Raw genomic sequence first — 8570 nt, forward strand, 5'->3', positions numbered from 1 at the left:
AAGAAATTAGCATAACACATGAGCTGCCTCTCGACAGCCGTCAGCTGTCACCTCTCTGCCCCTCTCTGCTCCACCTCTCTCATACTCTCACGCTCTCTCTCTCTCTCGCTCTGCCTACCACTCCCACCTACTGCCAATGGTTATGTATGGTTTTAATGGGTTCGTGGGTGTTTTTTTTTTTTTTCATGCTTGGCGGCAGACATTTTTCAGTTTCAATTGCCAACACGTGCGGGCGCGAGACGTCCGAAGCAAAAAAGAGCGAGCAAGTGGAGCAACAGCAGTAGCTGGAAAGTGGATAGTAGAGAGTGGAGTAGAGTGTGGGGTGGAGCGGGAGGGCTTGGCTGTCTGGCCCATTTCACTCCCTGAAAATGGCGTCAGAGCAGCTGTAAAAAGTTTTGTGCGCTAGCGAAATGGAAAATTAACTTGCAGCCGTTGACATAAACGGGCCAAAGGGGCGGCTGGAGGAACGGCACAGAGCGGCGTCCAAGGCGTGGCCACTTCGCTGCCCGCCCACTTGCGTCAATGCAAAACGCGTTATAAGCATATCAACGGCATTGACCACGGAAAGTGCGTAATCAAGAGGTGGTAAATTTATATTTTGCAAGACGAATTAAACACGCGCCAGCCAGCAATAGCAGCAATAACAACGCCCCCAGCTCCCAGCCCCCGAACAAGCTCCACTCCTCAAACACATGTACGAACTGGCAAAAACAGGAATTTATACAAATGGAAAACAAAAACAAACAAACAGCGATGTGGGAATACCCTCAGCAGACGTTTGGAGAGAACTGAAATGATATACATTAAATTACTTAATTATACTTATTAAATTTATTGGTATATAAGTTGTATTTGTATAATAGTTCTAATCAAAACTAACATGAATACTAATTTTTGTTTTTGTTCATAATGTTCAGATATTGTAATTGTAGAATTATAACAGATTTCTAGATTGAGCAAAATAATATCATTAAAATAAAGTAATATTGATGAAAAATCTTGATTCGAGATGTAAAAGATATATCTGATTATTTTATATCAAATAATGTAATGTAAATTATAAATTAAATATAAAACTCCAAATTTATTTATTGATTTTTTTTTTTTTATATTTCTAAACATGTTTTTAGAATTTTTTATATAAAGTAAATTAAAATGTATAAAAAACTGAAAATTAACTCAAATCAAAATATTAAATAAATAAAAGCGTATTAGTAAATTATGAATAATAATAATAAATAAATAAAATTAATATTTTTACATAATTTCGGGATGTATATAAAATGGATATTAATAAAGGGCAATGAAAATAAATTAAAATCTAAAAATTAAATAAATAAAATGGTTTTAATAAAAATTAAATAAATAAATAAATAAAACTAATATAACTATTATTTATTATTATAAAATAACTAATATTTAAAATTATTTAGTTAGTTCTGACTAAACTAATATTTAATTTTCTGCTCAACAACCTTCAATAGTGTTACATAAGCTACATCGACTCAAGTATGCCCAGTTGGAGTAGTGTATATGATTATTTAATAGGGCCCATCACGTGTCGCGTTGTCTTGATAGAAATCAGAAACACGAACGGCTTCACGAATTTATTCGTTAATAAAAATGCCTTAGCCAGTTGTAAAAATATTTACATTTTAATGGCAAATCCTACTGAATGATTCTATATTTGAAATTCATTAATAGCTGACAGAGCGGAGTTATTGTGAAAAGCATAAACTATAAAAATAAAAAAATACTAATTTAATTTAATAAATAAGTCTTAAGCAATTGGCTAACATATTTTTTGGCAATGGCATGGCTATCAACAAATTATATTTTATATAACAAAATAAAAGCCACGACACGCGTCCAACAAATATATAGATACACATATATGTTTGTGTGTGTGTGTGTGCGTGTGTCCGTCCTCTGTCGTCGCTTGCCAAAATAGTGTCAGACATGCGGCGTGACAGGCAGCGCGATGTACGGTTATCAATAGATGTCCGGCGGATATTTTTAGACGTGTCAGCGTCTCGCGCATGTAACAATAACAATATCAATAATCATAACAAAAATAACTCGAATTGTACTTGGGTACCGGTTTTTCCTGCATGTGCCGGAGTTGAAATTTTTGTTCGTTTGGCTTTTGATTTTTTATAAGATGTGATTTTATTTTAATTTTTATTTTTTGGTTAATTTGTTTGGCACTGCAAGGCACTTATACACGCGCAATGTCAAGGTCTCTCTCTCTCTCTCACACACTCTTTTTCTCCGTCTTTATCTCTATCTCCATGAACTGCCCGAAAATAAAGTGCCCAGGTGTTAGGAAGCTAGATGAGAGACACGCGCCGAAACTTTGTGCGCACACATATGCAAATACTACCGATACGCATACATGTATACATGCGCATGTGAATGTGTGTGTGTGGTATGACCACATAAATCACACATATGTGTGTCAGTGGCATCTGTGGCCCCCCGCAACTTGGCTGGCGTCAATGCGTGCCCTGATAGCGTCGACATGATAACCCTCGCCAAGTAAAGCACGAATTTGAGCACAAATTTCACAGCTGCTGTTGATATTAAATACGCCTAATCGCGCTGTGGGTATGCCTCAGTTAGTGTGATATTTAAACTTAACTGCAAAAGCAATTGAAAATGGTTTGAACTTTAACGACCGTCATGCGCATAGCAGTTAGATTTTGACAGCTTGCACATCTGCATGTGCTTATTAAACGTCCAGACTCTGCTTCATCAGAGACTTACAACAACTGCTTGGGTAAGCAGTGTTTGCTAAGCAGTGAACACAAGCAGTGTAAGCAAGCCGTGCGGCACAATTGATAACGAGGTTTCAAATTTCAGCGGGAGAAGTCGCTATAATACATAAAATATAATATATGACAAAGCAAAAAATAACAATATTATACAAATAAGAAAACAGTCAGTATCGGTGGGTACTTTGGAGTACCATGTTAAATATAAACAAAGTAAGTGATATACACAAAGCTTAGATTTGAAAAGGTATTTTATTTATATATATTTTTTTTATATAGATGCTTAGATTTTACTAAATTCTAAGGACTTTGATGTTAGCATAAGCCATAAAACTATGTATAGCGAAAGCTATGCTTTTTATCTTAATTCAATTTAATCTTAATCTAGATTATATCAATGTTTTCTAAACGGCGCATAACAAATTCAATTTGCAACATTTCAATAGGCAAATGCTAACTACCTACAGTGCGGCTCCCAATGCCAGTCCCAGTCGCATTTCCAGTCCCTATTCAGTTCCAGTTTCAGCTGCTGCCGCTTCAGTTTCTCTGCAAATTGAGCCTTTGCCAACGACACCCAACAAACAACGAATTATGCCCAAGGCGCCAAGCGCCAAACTAGAAACAACAACAAAAACAAAACAGAAAAAAACTAATCAAAGCAGAACTCATTAAGCATAGTAAAAAATTATGCTATTGTAATAAAATGGTAAAGCCGAAACCGAAAATCGCCAGCGCAATCGAATTAAACAGCCAATGGCCCAAAGGCGCTGCCCAAGCGCTGCAAAACAAATTGCCGGGGAAATCCCAATATCCTAGACGAGAAGAGAAACGGGAGAGGCAGAGATACCCTAAAGATCGACCAGGTTGCAAGTTAGTTTTCATCGATAGCGAATTTATTATGCAAAGCAGAAGCGGTAAAAGATCAAAGCGCAGCGATAGCAGATAACACGCAAATATACATATATATTTTATATTTCTGTATATATCTGTATATACATATAGTTACAGGCATCGGCGATCGATGAAGAGGCCAGCCAGATGATGCGGACTGAGGCGGCCCTTTCTGGCCGCACAAATAGATTAGTTTCACATGGCATGGAGCCGGGGTTTTAGGGCGCCATATTGCACACTGGGCCCGACGCTGGCCGCTGGCCGCCGGCCGCAGCAGAAGTTATGAAAAATTAATAATAATGTCGAATCGATTGATTTCAGCGAGTGCACCACCAGCTAGCACCACCAGCTAGCACCACCTAGACGGCTGGTCGTCCTCCGTTTGGATCGAATTGACTTGGTCAAGTTTTATCGCCCACGGCGCCTCTTTGGACCACTCAACAACAAGCCGCGTTTGCTCTCTCGCTCTTACGCGCTCTCGCCCTCTTGCTCCATCTGCATGTGTGTGTGTGTAACTGTAACTAAATACGAGAGTTATGAAGCTACTAAACATCGCAACGACACTAAGAATACTCTGAAATTTTAATTTTATTTTAAATAAAATACAGTACAGGATCTGTAAAATTTATAATCCAATGAAACAATAATATTTAAGTAAATTTATTTAATAATTTATTGATACTGAGATATATTTAGTTGCAAACTAAAAAAAATTATGTTGACAACTTTAAAAAGTTAATACTAAAATGATGTTCATAATATTAATATTAAATAATTAATAATTATTAATAATTAAATAATTAAAGATTATTAAATAATTGCGCATGTGGCTGTAATTTTAAATAAAATTAGATAAATAAATAACAAACATATATATGTACATACATAATATATAAATAAATCAAACAAATGTGTATATAAGATATAAATAAAAATCAAACAAATATGTATATAATATATAAATGCATTCAAAATATTTTGTATATTGCATATTATAAATTTATTAAATAATACATGATTGCCTTACAAATGTATTCTGATTAAAGTAGAATTAGTGATGCAATATCTCAATTATATATATTGAATTGGGTAAATAATCCCATTAAAATTCAAAGATAAAATGTTATCGAAATTTATTTGAATTAAAATCTAAGCATTAGTTTAAATATATTGAAAATGAAACAAAGAAAATTAAAACAAAATATGTTTGAATTTTGACTTGTTATGAACAACTTAAATGTTTCTTTTAATTAATATTAAACATTTTATATTTAAAAAAATATGTTTTGTTTAATATTTTTAAAATTAATTATAATATTATATATTTAAAATTGATTATAAATATTCCGAGTTAAAAATAGATTTCTAAAAAATATATTTAACAAAATTTATGTATAAATTTTAATAAAAATAATTTTAATATATGCTTGTTTAAGTTGCTGATTTTGCATTAAAGATTTGTTAAGGCCCTTTTCTTATACCACATATATGCCAAATCGAGTTACATTTATATATTTACGTGCGAATATCTATATTTATTTATAAATTATATAAGTATAGGGGCTTGACCTGCTCCATATTCTCAACTCTTAACAGGAGTTCAAAGTCAGCTTTATTAGCGTTACGTACGTAGTCAACCAGCCAAGCAACTCTTGGCGCTGCTTGAGCTTTCGGTGCAGATTTAGCGCCGCAAGCAAAAGTCGTACATTTTCATCACTCGGCTAGGAAATGGTACCAGAATGTGAACCAGAACCAGACGCAGATCCTGGGCCCTGGCAGCGGCTGTCGTCATTGTCTGGCCAAAAACTTTTATGGTCTAGCCGGCTGTTTGGTCTGTCTGGCTGTCTGGCAGTCGGGCTGTCTCACTCTCTGGTCTGTCCAGTCCGTTCCGTCTGGGCCGGGTGATGCATTTTTCATGACCAGTTTGTACGATTTCCGCAACGCAATTCAATTCGGGATTCTCTTCGACGGTTTTGTAGGCGCATTGAACCGGCAATTTTACAATTCTATTGGCAGCGGAGTGTGTTAGGGCGTGGGGAGTGGGGGGGGGGGGGGGGCGGATGGGGCCCACCGCTGCGAGGAGCGTTAACATGAGCTAATGAAATACGACATTTGACTCGTGCGCTCGTATTTATAGGCGTGGGATAGCTCTTGGCCCCAGACTGCCCACAAGTGGAGCACTGAGAGGGTGGGGCAGGCGTTGATATCTGACGAGTTTTACGATGCAGTTCGTCACACTCACACAAACACACACACACACGCACACTCACAGAGACTCAGATCAATTGATTGGAGGTTGTCATCGGTGGCATCAAAGCCCTAGCCATGGCGCGTGCTGCTGCCTGACTTCCGCTCCATGGCTGACCCAAAAGCGAGAAGAACGGCGACAATGGGACCTCAAGCCTGCTCCTAGTTAATATGCACGCTGTCAACTGATTGCTGGCTGCTAGTTAGATACACAGCTCGACGTGTTTGACTCACCGCACGTAGCCGGGCCTCCAGTGGCTCCTCGCGCTGCGCCACGCGACTAGTTCAAAGGGCGACCGTTCGACTCGGATGTGATTTGTTTGCCCAAATGACTCATCATCATTCCGAGTGCATCAAATCAAAAGCAAGCCATTAGTAGAGTTTGGCTTTTTATACGTTTTAGTGGACTGTGAAGATCTTGTCGAGGAAATTGTTGCATTTCGATTGGGTTCTTAACTCGTTTGCATCTTTCAGTGAAAGGTATTTGCAATCTTCTCTGTTTGGCTTCTGTATTATTTAAAGAAATTATTTCACAGCTCAAAATTTATTTGGCTTATATTATAAGCGAATATAATAATATTACAATACTCCTTTATCATATTCCTAACAATAAAATTGTAATTCTAATACTTGACAATATTCTGTAATCCAAGAAATAATATTCTAATGAGCTTAATCTGCTGAATCATCGATCGTGATCATTTGCCCTAATTCTATTTTTTTGCATTTTTATATCCGTTTCAGCGTGGATAATTTAGCGTTAGATAATTAACAATCACATAAGAGTTAACCTATCACCGTCTCTTAGCCAATTCACATATTCATCATAAATTTTTTGCCAATTAGTTGTATTATTTTGAAAAAGAAAACTCAGAAGCAATAAGACTGGAAATGGACATTAGGTCTAAATTCAATAACCCCATTATCTGAAACCAATTACAATTTTAATTTGTATTCAATCGATTGTCTTCGCTGTCTTACACCTAAATGTGTTCGATATATTCGTCGATTCGTCGATTTGGCTAATTAAATATGCACTGCATATAGCATCGATGCGATATGCACGATTTGTTTATGTTCGACTCGTAATATGCTAATTTGCTGTCGTCGCGACGGGCATTTCATTTCATGAAAGTCCAACATTAACCATTAAATTGACCGATAGCTGAAATTCTAAGCCATCAAATGAAAGACACGAGTCCTGTTTTCGAGTCATTGACTGCGCTTTTATGTTACTCTGAGTGCGCTGCTCAATAGTCGTATATAGAGTGGATGTCGTGCCGCCTCCAATGGGTCAGATCCATAAATTATGAGACAAACGTTTGACGAGTTTTTGTTTATATCATTAATAATGAAATATAAGAAACAATAGAAACAATAAAATATAATAGGATGGATTTAATGTACTATAATATTTAGTATTATACATTATTTAATACAAATAATTCTTTACTATAATATAATTTTAGGACTATTGAAACCCCAATTAAAACTATTCTCTAATCAATTTAAAATATTTTTTTTTTGCATAAATATATACGTATTTTTTATTAATAGATATCTTATCCTACACCTGTCTGCCTCTACTATTGATTTATAGCACATTACGTATTGATATACTGCAAGCCCGGCTTGCGCCTTCCAGCGCCATTTTAATTGGCTAATTAGGCGCAATTAAAAGCCCGCATTAATACGAAAATACCTCACACGCGCGCACACACACACACACTCACAAACGCGCACATTCACACGCACGCAGCAGCTGCGCTGTCCCATTGGCTCTCGCATAAGTCGGCTGTCTATTGTGGAGGAAAGCGAAATCAAAAGCAAAAGCAAAACAACGAAACTGTAAATAGTTTTTTTCTTCTCTCTCTTAACGGAGCTTAACGAGCGCTGACCAATCAGCGAATCGCAGCACAGCAACAACACTCACGCACACACACACACACAAGCACAGCCAAGCGCTGTGTCTGCACAGAGTTGCCAACTCATCTGAAAGCTGCGGCTCATGTATTGGTTAGCACGGGAATGCAAATAAAATAAAAGGGAATTATTCATATATAGTATAACTAATCGGCGATTTGATCAATCAATTCACCCAAGCAAATACAACATGTAAATATTTCGGGCTTACAGCAGTCAGCGGGCTTGGATATGCAAACTTAATTGATTTATGGCTAATTTGAATAGATTACCAGCTAATGAGTTACGAGAGCCGGCAACAAATACACCGAAAAACACATAGATTCATTTAAGCACGTGTGTCTGTGTGTGTGTGTGTGTGTGTGTGTGTGAGTGTAGGTGTAAAAAGGGGCGTCATCAAATGACATGCGCTCTCTCTGTATTGGTCAGTTGGCTGTGTGTGTGTGCCGCTGACTACCTGAGCCAGATCAGATGGTTACACTGCTATAAAAAGTGGAGCTACAAGATGGAGATTCGGAATGAATGGAAATAGTAAGATCAGAATAATTTTGATAATTTATGAAATTTATGTGTTTTATCTGAACTGCATTTTATTTTACATAGACAAATAATAATAATTTTTACATATAGATATATGTTTACATATAAAAATAAATAAAGTATATTCGCGCATCTGTAATTCTATTCTTGTAGATTTTGTTCATTGATAAATTTAAAAATAATAAATAAATAAAT

The sequence above is a fragment of the Drosophila navojoa genome, chromosome 2 (assembly GCF_054131105.1).
Source record: "Drosophila navojoa isolate 15081-1374.11 chromosome 2, UAZ_NAV_1.0, whole genome shotgun sequence".
Classification (NCBI taxonomy): domain Eukaryota; kingdom Metazoa; phylum Arthropoda; class Insecta; order Diptera; family Drosophilidae; genus Drosophila; species Drosophila navojoa.